This window comes from Microcebus murinus, chromosome 3 (genome assembly GCF_040939455.1).
Source record: "Microcebus murinus isolate Inina chromosome 3, M.murinus_Inina_mat1.0, whole genome shotgun sequence".
Classification (NCBI taxonomy): domain Eukaryota; kingdom Metazoa; phylum Chordata; class Mammalia; order Primates; family Cheirogaleidae; genus Microcebus; species Microcebus murinus.
In genome coordinates this window covers 19551494-19566337 of record NC_134106.1, presented here as the reverse complement: position 1 = coordinate 19566337, position 14844 = coordinate 19551494, and the positions used below count along the sequence as shown (strand labels likewise).

General features: G+C 33.9%; 1 protein-coding gene across 15 annotated transcripts in view; it reads right to left on the bottom strand.

Moving 5' to 3' along the window:
• NCOA1 (nuclear receptor coactivator 1) overlaps positions 1–14844 on the bottom strand; it is a 245320-nt gene that overhangs the window by 171797 nt on the left and 58679 nt on the right. The window lies entirely within an intron of this gene.

Sequence of the window (14844 nt, the reverse complement as noted above, 5' to 3'; positions counted from 1 at the left end):
ATAATTATTCCTGTTATCACAATGATCCTAATACTAAAAGAAGACCTTAGGAATTCAGCTTTACCAAAAATTTGTAGGAAATATGCAAAAAATACCATTCTTTTCCTTATATCCTCAATCTCCCCAATTCATTTTCCACATTGAAAATTAAAGAAATCTGGCCAGGCGATGGCTCACGCCTGTAATCCCAGCACCCTGGGAGGCCAGGGTAGCAAAAAGGATCCCTTGAGCATAGGAGTTCGAGACCAGCCTATGCAAGAGCGAGATCCTGTCTTTACCAAAAATAAAAAATTAGCCAGTCGTCATGGCATACACATGTAGTCCCACCTACTCGGGAGGCTGAGGCAGGAGCATCACTTGAGCCCTGGAGTTTGAGGTTGCAGTCAGCTATGATGATGCCACTGCACTCTACCCAGGGTGACAGACTGAGACTGTCTCAAAAAAAAATCTTAATTTAAAAATCAACCTAATCAGGCCACTCCCCTGGCTTAAAACCCTTCAGTAGCTTTCTAGAACTCTTAAAATCCATAAATCCTACAAAGACCAAATGATGTGGCTCCTCTTTCTTCCTTAGTCTTACCCTGTATCACTTTTGCTGTTGTTGTCTATGTTCCAGTTATGCAGTCTTTTTTTTTTCACTTTGCTTTTTAAAGAGCAGTACTTTATAAATTATCACACAGTAAAACTGACTTTTTGTAAGTATTTTTTATGAATTTTAAAACATGTATTGAGTCTTGTAACTACAGAAGAGTTTCATTCCACCCCAAAAAAACTCCCTCATGCTTTACAGCCTCACACTCCCAACCACACCTTAACCTCTAAATGTTCTATATCAGAATGGCTATTTCTGTCATATAATAGGATGTCATATAAATGGAACCACACACTATGCAATCTTTTGAGACTAGCTTCTTTTACCCCGCATAATGCCTCTGAGAGTCATCCAATGTTACATGTATCAATAATTGGCCATTTTTATGCTGAGGAGTAATCCACTGTGTGGATATACCACAGTTTATCTTTTTACCCATTGAAAAACATTTGGGTTATTTCTAATTTTTGGTGATTATGAATAGAGCTGCTATAAACATTTGTGTGTAGCCTTTTATGAGAATGTTAAATTTTTATTTTCTAGGGTAAATATGACTGTTGGTACATGTCATGTATAACTATTTAATATATTAAAAAGTACCAAGCTGGCCAGGAGTGGTGGCTCATGCCTGTAATCCTAGCACTTTGGGAGGCTGAGGCGGGAGGATCACTCAAGGTCAGGAGTTTGAGACCAATATGAGCAAAAGCAAGACCCCATCTCTATTAAAAATAGAAAGAAATTAGCTGGACAACTAAAAATATATAGAAAAAAATTAGCCGGGCATGGTGGCACATACCTGTAGTGCCAGCTACTCGGGAGGCTGATGCAAGAGTTTGAGGTTGCTGTTAGCTAGGCTGATGCCACGGCACTCTAGCCTGGGCAACAGGGTGAGACTCTGTCTCAAACAAACAAACAAAAAAAGTACCAGTTTGTTTTCTAGGGTATTAAAAAAAATCAGCAACATTAACATCACCAGTAATAATCATGTTTGAATTATCCTCTCTGATATGACATGATGAGAAGTACTTCACCTCTGTGGTACTCTCCCAAAAACCCATAGCACAAGTCTAATCATGAGAAAAACATTAGGCAAACCTGATTGACAGATATTCTACAAAATACCTGGCAAGTGCTACTGAAAAGTGTCAAAGTCACCAAAAACAAGCAAAGCCTAACATAACAAACTGTCACAAACTAGAGGAGACTAAGGAAACAAAGTAACTAAATGCAATGTGGGATCCTGAATTAGATTCTGGAACAGGAAAAGGACATTAGTGGAAAAAGTGGAAAACCCAAACAGAGTCTGAAAAGTAATGTACCAATGTTGATTTCTTAGTTTTGAAATATATATCATGGTTTTGTAAAATGTTAACATTACAGAAAAACGAGGTACATGGGAACCTTGTACTGTCTGTGCAACTTTTCTGCAAACATAAATTCATTCCAAAAAATTTTTTAAAAGAAATGTATGTACCATTTGTCATTATCCCCAGCAATGTATGAGAGTTCCAGTTTTTTCTGCATCTTTGCCAGCAGCTGGTATCATCATTTCTTATTTTAGTTATTCAAATAGGTATGCAGTGGTATCTCATTGTGGTTTTATTTCCCTAACGGCTAATGATGTTGAGCATCTTTTTATGTGCTATTTACTAACCTTATATCTTCTTTGATGAAATGTCTTTTGCCTATTTTTAAATTGGGTTGTTTCCTTACTGCTGGGTTTTGACAGTTCTTTATATATTCTTGACACAGTCCTTTTATTGGATGTGTGATTTGCAAATACTTTTACCCTATATCTTGTATTTTCATTCTCTCAACAGCATCTTTCTCAGATCAAAAGCTTTTACTTTCTACCAAAGTCCAATTTATCATTTTTTTCTTTAATGGATTGTGCTTTTGGTATTATGACTAAGAATTCTTTCCCTAATCTTAAATCATGAATATTTTCTCTTGTGTTTTCTTTCAAAAGCTTTATAGCTTCACATTTTACATTTAGATCTGCGATACATTTTGAAGTAATCATTAAAATGTGAAATATAAATCACAATTCATCTTTTTGCATATCAATGCAAAGCCAATACTATTTACTAAAAAGGCTATCCTTTCTCCACTGAGTTGTTTTTTGAACTTCTGTCAAAAATCAATTATCCATATTTGTGTGGGTCTTATTTTGGGACTATCTATTCTGTCCCAGTAATCTATATGTCTATCCATTTGCCAGCAGCACACTACCTTTATTACTATGCTGATATTCTTTTAGTACCTTAAATATGCTGTGCTCCCTCCTTAATTCAAGAACTTTAGATATGCTGGTTCTGTCTGCCTGGCATACTCTTCCTCCTTCATCTAGTAACTCTTAACTCATCTTGCAGAATTCAACTTGTCCCTTCCTCAGGAAAACCTTTCCATCATGAAGGTCAAAGTTGTTTCATCAAAAAGAAAAAAAATCAAGACACATCAGTCCAAGAGGGCTTCTGATTACCAATTATGCAAGAGCCAAGGACCACTGATAGTTTTAAGAAGCTATTTGGATTTCCTAAGCTTTGGCACTGTGTTTATTTTTGTCATCACCACCATCCCTTCCCTACCTCTTCCTCTTTCTACCTTGCCCATAATGCTTGGTTGTAAAATCCTAAAAGTAAAAATGGAAAGTGTACTTGTCATTCTGGGAATGCACATAAGGGAAGAGCTACCAACTATCACTCCACTTCTGCTCTAGATGGGTGTTGGAGATAGAAAAGATTCTCTAAAGAACAGAGTGGATGAATTTCCTAGGACCTAGAATAAAGAGGAAACTCACCTAAGATTAGCAACAAAAAGGTCCATACCCAACAAAAAAACCAAAGCTAATAGTGAGGAACAGGCTGATCTTTGTATTAAGCAATCAGAATTTAGAGAACTGGTGGAGGAAAAAACTTAATATTTCCTTTAAAGAGCCTCTTCTCTTAAAATGCTTTATAGTTGACAATAATGATTTCAAAATGCTATATTGTAATCAGAAAAAAGAAAAGCAATCTATTTTCTGAGCATTTGTTATGTTCCAGGGATGGGGCTAGATACTTCACATACATGCACTCATGTAGTCTTTACAAAAAGTCTATGAAGTAGCTATTATTCCTACTTTCTAGAGAAAACTGAGCTTATACAGCCAGATTGATTTCATTTTCTTCTTTATTCTTACTCTAATTTTTTAATGATAATTAGACTCATTATGAAAAAACATAAAGCAATACATGAAAAATCTCTACTTAAATGAGAAAAGACAATTAACAGATACCAATACCAAGATGACACAGATGTTTAAATTACGTGACAAGAATTTTAAAGCAGCTAACAGTAAAATGTTCCAAGAAGCAATTACGAATACTAGTGAAACAAATGGAAAATAGTCTCAGCAATGAAAATTTTAGAACTGAAAATTACAATAGCCAAAATTAACATCACTGGATGGACTCAATAGAATGAAGATAACAGAAGAAAGAATCAATGAACTTGAAGTTAGATCACAGAAATGATCCAATCTGAACAGAAAAATAATAGATTGAAAAAAAATAATAAATAGAGTCTTAGGGACCTGTGGCACAATTACAGAAGATCTAAATTCATATCAACCAAGTTCCTGAAGGAGAGGAGGAAGAGTATGGACTAAAAAAAAACATTTGAAGAAATAATGGCTGACAGAGAAAAACAGTGTGTTACCTACAGAGGAACAATTAGAACAACAGCAAATTACAGTGGAACAATGAGAACAATAGCAAATTTCTCATCAGAAACCATGGAAGCAAGGAGGATTCCTTATGTTAAGAAAAAAAGATTATCACAAGAGGCTGGTATCACTCTGTGTTCTTTTTATTATTTCACATTTTAATTTTAGATAGTATTTACTGAATCCCTGCTGCAAAAATTGAGAAAAGTACACTTATATCTCCCACATCTCAATTTATTCTAGTCTGTTCAAATTTCCAATATTTACATTCTATGTTATAATCATAATTGTAATTGCCATAGGTATTCAGTCTTAGAGCTACACTTAAGGGAGTTCAGTATCCGTCAGACTTAAAGGGCAAAATTAACAAGCTAGAGCTATGGTAACCTCCTCATCCAGGATTTACTAGACCCTCCTATCTAAACCATAGCTCTTCCCTATCACAAATGGCTGTGTGTTCCACTTCTGTTTTAATTTTCCACAGCACTTAATTATCTGAAATTAATTATTTTATTTTTCTTCTTCATTATCTGTCTCCTTTCTCCACTAAAAAGTAAGTTCCATGAAAGCATGGGCCTTATATATTCTGTTCTCTGATATATGAATTATATGCTTATTTTTGTATTGGACATTTACTTTGAGAATGGACAGTGAAAACCTCTTCTTAGGAACTCAGTTTTTAAAAAGACTAGATACAAATTTGTAAGTATGATTTTACAATGTTTAAAGCAACACTGAGACAGAATGTACATGTAATAGAGTGTGACTAATGTAAATGTACAACAAAATGTGTTTTGACAAATGAAAACACCTGTGTAAGTACTACCACAGACATTTCTATTGTCCCCAAATGCTTCTGCATAACTCTTTGCAGTCCAATTTTTACTTTAATATTTAAAGATATCCTAAATGAATTCTATGTGAAATAGTTGTACATGTAACATAACTTTTCCACACCTACCAATTAAAGAATCAAAATACTCACATTTAATATTTAGTGAAAAGAAAGAAAGAAAACCCCCTGCGTCTCCAAGCTGCACATCCACGTGTGAACATCCCTTCTCCCCTTCTCCAGGGGATACATACTTATCCATCACTCAAGTACCAGCTCATGCTACCTACCTTCTCTGCAAAGCTCTCCCTCTCCCTCTCCTCCTATTTCTTCTCCAAATTAATACCTATCTTCCTATGGCATACTACTATTACCTTTATGTCAATATTTGTTACATAGTTTTATAAACATTGTGAGTCCATTAAGGAAAGAACTATGTCTCTTGTATGTATGTAAACCCAACACCTGGCATGCAGTGCAAACAGTACATACTCAATAAGTAATTATTAAATCTCATGATTCAGGTAAAATATCGCCTACTTTGCAAAGCCCTATCCAACTCAATCCCTAATCCTGAAAATATAAAATAATTTAGTTAGGCACTTGGGTACATTCTTCTAAACTACTATTCAAAGAATTCAACTGAACTGTCAATTCAATTAAAAATTCATCATTTGGTCATCTTAAACTTTCCTTTAAATATTTAATTCTGAATTTTAAACATTAATGCTGAAAAACACGTTCAATGGCTTGAAAAATGCCTGCTGTTGCTTTAAAAGAATCTCCACATTTATCTAGAGATAATTTATGATGTTTTTCCATTTTATAAACAATGCAGAATTCGTTTTATACAATAATTGACAAGTTGATTTTTTCTTTAAAACTTCTTCTTAATTTATTCCAAATAAATTTCAAGATCCTAATTCAGCATAACAGCCTGCTTCATAGATGTCAATATTCACTACCCAAACGTCACTAACATGTTAAATGCTAGAGGGAAAAAAAAAAACCCAAAAACCTACTTTTTCATAAAATCCTAGTGAAAAAACTAGGGCCTCAATTCATAAAAGTCTGATTCTTCACTGGAAGATTATAATTTTAAAAATATATTCTAGCAATATTTTTGAGACAACAGTGACAACTGACATAGTTTTCTTCTGTCTTCAATGAAGTGAGATTTTAAAAACAATAGAAAGATTGAAAGAATTACATATTTGTGTGTCATAATCAACAGATGCTTCTTAAGACAGTTTTATTTTAGCCATAAACATTTTATCAATCATTTTAAACTTAAGATTTCAGTAAAATTTTCCCTGTATTATATTTAAATTTTTATTTAATCTAATAGCACTGTCTTTTTGCATAATTAACTTTATCTCTTACAATTAATACCATTAGTAGAAAGGAACAAATTATCAGATTCCTATCCACAGTTCAAGATGAAAAACAACACTTTATAACAATTACTGTAACTAAACTTCTCACATGAAGCTCTACTCTATTTCCAGTATAGTTTAAACTGATCTCCCTAACTGAACCTGTCATATATCAAAGCCAGATTAACTCCTTGAATTCTATAGCTCTTTCAACATCAACTTCTGTTGAAAAACCATCAATGATTTACCATAAATTCCTAGCCAGTGAGCTTGATTTACAAGTCACCAGGGATCCTGCCCCTATCTACCTACAACTAGCTCCTGCCTTATCCCTCAGTCAATTTCCTATTATCAAGCCTTTCCTCAGACTCATCTCTCATCCCTGAGGACCTTTCCCAACTCCTGGCTCCTAAGAGAACCCATATCCTATTAAACTTCCAAATCTCAGTTCAAAATCCTGCAAAAAATTCTTCACCAACAAGCTTGTTCCCTCTCTCCCTTACTCATTAAGGTACTTAAGAATTGGTTCTATAGGGGTAAGTTTTAAATTCTATTTTAACTTAACAATTCCATTGACTTTTTCTTTTCAAAAAAATAATACTAACTGTTGAGTACCCACCATATGCCAAGCCATTCTAGGCACTGGTTCTACAGCACAAAACAAAACAGATGCAGTCCTTGTTGTCACATTGCTTACACTTATATGTAAAAGGATATGAACTATTTGGGTATTAATTTATCATAATACATCAAATTTTCCACTGTTGACCAATTAGGTTGTCTTTAGTTTTTAAAACTATAAGTAATACTATTGTGAATGTAGCTCTAATAGAGCTTTTTCATTCCTTGGATTATTTGCTTAGGGTCATTTCCCAAGGGTGGAATCATTAAATCAGTGGCCTTGGATATGTTTATGGCTACTAAGATACATACTACCATACTACCTTCCAAATAAGCTGTTCCAATTTCAAAAGTGATGCATGAGCACGTGATTCCCTGTGGAGTTCTTTATTACCCTTACTCAATAAGTATAAAAAAGTTATTCACTATTGCTTTAATTCCCAATGAGGTTGAATTCCTTTCCTTATGCTTACTCTATGTCCCCTTAATGAGCTATGGGCACGTAATCTTTATCAATGTAGTTACTGGAGTCACAGTATTGTAAATATTTTTATAATACTCAGAGTAATCATATAAGTCATGTTGTAAATATTTTTATAATAGAGTAATCACGTAAGGTCATATTCATAAATATTTACCATTTTGTTATTTTTCTTCTTAGCTTTAATTGTTGTTTCCTTCACATAGATGAGCTTAATTTTTTACAATCACTTTTTTACTGTTTTCTTACTTTAGATTACTATTCTTTGCATAGTTTCACCAGTTTTTCAAGATAAAAAAAAGAACCATAACATTTGTATATGGACAGGCTCAACACTAACTTTCCTAACTGCTATCTGATCACCCTAAAACTTATTAAACAATTCTATCGATGACAGATTTTATGCTTATTTTATGTATATTCAATTACTAAACTATATTTTGTTAATTCTAAAAATACTTGTTTTTTTCTAAAATAGTATTCTTAGTTTACTGAAACTAGAAGTATCAGAATTAAAATCTAAAATATCTGCCAGTACCCAAGCAAAAGAATTAAGTTATGATGTAAGTCACTGCTTGTGTAAACTTATGGAAAATAAATACATTCCCTTAGGGTATCTGTTTATCCACCTATCACCACAGCTGAATCAACTGCACAGGTAAACTCATATGCAGTTGAATTTTAACTTAAATCTGAAAGTCTAACTTGCCTGAAAATGTTTTCAGAAAGATTGAATCACTGAAACAAAAAGCTATTGTGATGTAAAAATTGTCTGTTGTAAGCCAAGCAAGGGCAATTAAAGGCAGTAAAAATTGCACAATCTCTCAAAATAGATCATAGAATTATCAGTGCTGGAAGACACTGGTGTTACCAATTTGCATTTTACGAAGTAATATCACCCAAGTGCTGGATATCAATCTGTCAAAAGTTTCCAGCTGACTCAAATAGGAAGTTATTTAATTCACAGTTTATATATAGAAAAACTGAAACTATGAGGTTAGCCAAAAAGAAAAGCAGTTAAATTCCAAACACTTCCCATATGATTCAAAATTATACTGGCAATCATAAAGTATAGAGAGACCAAGAAAGCAAGCACAGGTGAGGAAAGCAGCATGTCAAAATGTGAAAAACGATTAGACTCAATCTTATAATTCAAAAAAGATGTATAGAAGTTATATGAATAAACATATACTTCTGGCTGCAAATTTTAAGAAGATTTTTAAAAAATAAACTCTTTTTTTCCTGAAAATATATTAAACCTGTGGCATATATCACTATTAATAATCTTAGCATTAAGAATGTACTATATGTGTGTGTGTAAATATATGTCTCTACATCTATTCAGTTACTCATTTACTCATTCATTTCTGAGTAAAGTAAGAACAGAGAAGTAGGTAACAAAACTAAAGATATAATACATAAAAGTCAAACATTTCCAAAATCCTAAAGATTACTGTGATGCAGAAAAATACATAATAAATGAAGCAAATACAAACCAGCTGAAAAATGACAACCAGTTAGATAACTAACTAGCAAATAACAGAACTCAAAAACCTGAAAAATTAAGGGTGAATACAAACAAATAGAAATAGCTGAGAAAAAGTAAATAACCATGGGGTCTTAATTAAGGTAAAAGTATAAGTACTAAGAAGAACTTATTAAAATTATGTGGTATTTGACCAAGACACAGATGTTTTCCTTATTCATTTATTTAGTTTTAATTTTTTTGTTGGCATATTATGGGGGTACAAATTCTAAGGTTTCAATTTTAATTTTTTTTGAGATAGGGTCTCACTCTATTGTCCTGGCTAGAGTGCAGTGCAGTACAGGGGCATCATCATAGCTCACTGCAACCTCAGACTCCTGGACTCAAGCAGTCCTCCTGCCTCAGTCTCCCAAATAGCTGGGAGTACAGGTGTGAGCCACCATGCCTGGCCAGAATATCATAATTGTGATCAACCATCCTACTACTGCAGTAGGTTCCTGAGAGCAAAAGTGAGCGGGGGATGCACCAGGTGGAATCACTTATTTATTATGATCAAAGAGTTTGGATCACAGTCAACTAGAGACTCCTCTTCCTCAGTTACAGGTAAGCCAAACACCTGAAACACTGAGAACAAGCCAACTTGTTTCTTGGTTTCTTTTACTTAGGCCCACATCTTAACCCACAGAAAAAGAAGGAGGAAAAGGCCGTCAAACATTTCCACAAACCACCATGATGGAGTAACAGGAATCAGATTTATCCCCCCAGCTTATACACTAGAAAACTTAATGAAAGATCAGTTTTCAGATACTGACCAACAGTCGTAGCAGGAGTGGAACCCCTGAGAAAAGGTGAAAAAATGAGATGGGTCCTACAATGGCCCAACCACACACCCTTTAACCGGTTTCCAGGATACAGCATGTTGGAGAGGGAAGGCTTAAACAGAGGCTGGCAGCCTCGGACAGCTGAGGAAACAGAGTCTGACATTTAGGGACTCCAAGAAAGCCAGAATTTATTGTATAGCATACAGAACAGAATTACATACAGAGACAATGTCCTGGAGAGCTGCAAAGGAGTCCCCTCAAGCCACTGGCAGAGTGTGGAACTGCCATGTGTGAAATGAAACTACCTGAGATTAGAGAAAGAACTACTGAAAAAATGGGCCAAATAATTCCTAAAACTCATACAAGGCTAGGAATAGTTTGTATTCCTACTAGGTAAAGAGAAAAGACTTCATAATACATGAGACATCATGTAAAGTCCTCAGAAGGGAATCAACTTCTAAATTAGCTCTAGAAGTAAAAGGCTGCTTACAGTTCTGGACCCACCCTAACAAGGCTTCCTCAAAATAAGTCTCAAAGGCATCATACTCATCTCAAAAAATTTAACAGCATGCAAAAATTTAAACCAACATTACTTAGAAATATGTAACTAAATCTAGCACCCAAGAACATAAAATTCACAATGTCTGACATTCAATCAAAATTTACCAGCCATGTAAATAAAAAGGAAAATATGACCTATAACCAGGACAGTAACACATCAATAGAGACTGACAGAGACAGAGTACTTGGCAGAGAGAAATACTAGAAGAGCTACTATACATATTCTCAATATGCTCAAGAAAGTAGAGAAAGACATGGAAATGTTGGAGAGAAATGAAGAATACAGTGCATGGGATTGACAGTAGATTGGATAGTTAACTTGAAAGCATAGCAATAGAAAATATCCAAAATGAAGCACAAAGGGAAAAAATACAAAAAAAAAAAAAAAACACAAAAAGGGAGAGAGAGGGAGAGAAAGTGAACTCCAGTGATTTATAACAACATATAAACAAGCTAACATATATGTAATTGAGATCCAAAAACTAGAAGGAAAAAGGTGATTAAAAAAAATATTTGAAGAGATAATGGGCAAAATTTTTTTCAAATGCTATTAAAATCATAAACTCACAGATCCAAGAGGTTTGACAAAATCCAGGCAGGATAAACAAGGAAACCCATACCAAGAAAATCATACTCAAACTGTTGAAAACCAGTAATTAAGAAAAAAATGTTAAAGGCTGCAAGATGAGGGAAAGACCTTATTATGCACAGAAAAATAAAGTATGCATGACAGCAAACTTCTCATAAGAAATTATGCAAATGAAAAAACAATAGAGCAACACTGTTAATGTGCTGGAAGAAAAAAAATTCCAACCTAAAATTCTATACCCAGTTAAAATATATTTCAAAAAGAAAGTGAAAATGTTTTTAGACAAAGGCTGAGAAAAATCTATTACCAGCAAATTGTGCACTTAAAGAAATGTTCTTGGCTGGGCATGGTGGCTTACGCCTATAATCCTAGCACTCTGGGAGGCCAAGGCTGGAGGATCGCTCAAGGTCAGAAGTTTGAGACCAGCCTGAGCAAAAGTGAGACCCCCATCTCTACTAAAAATAGAAAGAAATTAATTAGTCAACTAAAAATATATAGAAGAAATTAGCCAGTAGTCCCAGCTACTTGGGAGGCTGACGCAGGGGGATTGCTTGAGCCCAGGAGTTTGAGGTTGCTATGAGCTAGGCTGACTGCACGGCACTCTAGCTCGGGCAACAAAGTGAGACATTGTCTCAAAAAAAAAAAAAAAAAAAAAGAATTGTTCTTTAGGCAAAGGAAAAGAACATTAGATCAAAGTTTGGATCTATATAAAGGAACGCTAGTAAAGATAAATAATAAACATAAAAGACATCTTTAAGTCTTAAATTTCTGGTTGTTTGGGGTTTTTTTCTTGATTATCTTAATTCAAGAAAAATCTGTGTTTTGACTAGAAACTACAAAAAATAAAGCAACCCCCCCAAAAGAAATTCACTGTCCTGAATCATTGTTAAGATATTCATACTGATTTTATAACACTGATTGGGCACAATTCCATCTTTTTATAATCTCTAGAACAGTTCTCACCATAGAAATGATATGTTCCTTAAAAGTCAGAAAGAATTAGCTGGCAAAACATCTGGCCCTAGACCAACTTTTCTTAAATTAGTTTGGGTGTTTCATAATTTAGTTTAAATAATTGGCTTAGAGTTAATAAACAATTTTTTAAAAACCTGTTTTCTATTTTTGTATCCTCTTTATCTTTTCTAACTTTGGCTTTCTATCTTTTCCTTGATAAGATTTGTGAGATATTTTTCTATTTTGTTTTTTAACCCTAAAAAATAGCACTTAGATTTTTTCATTTCTGTGGTTTCTGTTTTTTAATTACTCTGTTTTTGTTTTTATCTTATTAACATCCTCCTTTCTCATGGGCATTTACTTTGTTGAGTTTTCTTGTATGTTTTGCTAAATTCTGAGGTTCAGTGCTTAGTACACGTATTTATTTATCAAAAGTGAAGTCAACAAAGATTATGAATTTAATTTTAAGTATAGTATTAGTCTTAGCCTGAGTCTCATTTCAGCTTGCTAAATAATCATCAGTTACTGTATATTTGATCTCCTGTTTGATCCAATATTTATTAAATAAAGTTTTCTGTTTGATTTTTCCAAGTGGTTGGAATTGTGCATTTTTAAACTTCTATTACAGTCAGAGAATGAACATATACAGTTTCAGCTTATCTGGAATTGACTGAGATTTTCCTTTGTGGTTTAATCTAAAATTGACTTTTTAAAATGTTACATTAACTAGGAAACTAGAAAAATATACTTAATCCTAAATTTAAATATAATAACAGCTTCATAGGTGACTAAATAAACCTCTTATCAGCAATTTAGGTCTTATACTATACTTCTTCAGTCTTACGATTTTTACTGGCATTAAATGAACCTATACATTACAAAGAATAAGGACAGAGATTCTCAATTTTGTATCTAATCTAACTATGCTACCCTTATAAAGGTTAAGCAAAGAATGTTTCTTAACACTATAAGGAATTTCTAATTTCAAGGAATGCAAAAAATTCTCAAAAAATTTCATAGCCATTTAAATTCATTTCCATGTTTAATATCTTCATGTTTATGTTTAATTGAGGAAGTTAAAGTGACAAAGTGCTTGAATAATCACTCTATATCAAACACCATTGTCAAAACCAATACAGCACCCTTTTCTCTAAAATCATAAAATGTGGTTTGACTAGAAAGTAGTACATTACAACTATGACCTTTCTTATACTGCAACTACTTGTGATTACAACAACTTTTTAGGAGCCCTGCCATATGATAAACTTATAGTGAACTAGTAAAGTCCCTAAATCCGTCAATTTCCCAAATCTATGTTTTTGCAGTTTGTTTAAACTAAAAGAATTCATTTTTAAATCCTGTTTAAGAATCAGGTTCTGATCTCAAACTTGGTTTCACCCTAAGAGAAAGAGATGGATGAATCCTGGCTCCACTGTGAGTTATTTAACTTCTAAGTAAGGCTTACTATGAGTCAGTTTCCTTATAAATAAAATAGATTCAATAATAACTTATACCTCAGGCTGGGTGTGGTGGCTCACACCTGTAATCCTAGCACTCTGGGAGGCTGAGGCAGGAGGATTGTTTAAGGTCAGGAGTTCAAGACCAACCTGAGCAAGAGCGATACCCCGTCTCTACTATATATAGAAAGAAATTAGCCAAACAACTAAAAATAGAAAATATTAGCCAGGCATGATGGCACGTGTCTGTAGTCCCAGCTACCAGGGAGGCTGAGGCAGGAGGATCGTTCAAGCCCAGGAGTTTGAGGTTATCGTGAGCCAGGCTGATGCATGGCACTCTAGCCTGGGTGACAGAGCGAGATTCTGTCTCAAAAAAAAAAGTAAAATAAAAAAATAATAACTTATACCTCAATGGTTACTAGGGCAGTATCTGAAAAAATATATAAAATATCACAGTTCCTTATACATAGCAATTATTAAATATTAGCTATTATTATGATTATATTTTTTACTCTTCTCATAACAGCTTGCTTTTCTCTTAAATTCACTTGATCTCACACTCTGTAGAGACATTAGCTATGCCTCCTCATTTAAGATCATCTTCAGAACAATAAAGGTCTTGATGCCTTCACCAACTAACTGATAACAGAAGTTAAACTGAGTACCTCTCAGCTATGCTTATTCTTGCATATCACCTTTTGGCTTTTATAGCATCCAGATTTAGTTGGAGAGCATTTCATCTTTCCTCTCAATGGTTTCATGATCAGAAAGGAGAGTTTCTGACATACACATTTATTTTTCAAAAAATATGTTTTACCTCTTACCAATAACTTCCGGCCCCCAAAAGCAAATCCTTTTCTTCAACACAGTTAAGTGTTTGATTATGCAATCTCAATAGCTATACCACTCAATAATTTTAACTGTCCTTTGGAAAATTAAATATTCTTTTGTGTTTCTACAGTCTTCAGTTTCCAAATACTTTAACATCATTTTCAAAAATACCATTAAAGGATGGGTATATATAACCACAATGAGTAAGATGTGCAACATTTGGGGGATGGACACACTTGAAGCTCTTACTCGAGGGAGGAGGGAGGCATGGACAATATATGTAACCTTAACACTTGTACCCCCATAATACGCTAAAATAAAAATAAATAAATTTTTAAAAATACCATTAAAGGTATATTAAAAGGTTGCTTCAGTTTATTGCTATACAAAAGAGCAAGTGCAGCTGGATTGGAGGGAGGGGGGAAGCATGGGACAGCACAACTTTATTAATAGCTATCCCCAGGTTTTTGGATAACCCTCCATAACCTTAAAAAAAAAGTTGTAATTGTGACCCAGCTCCCATGAGGGAGAAACCAA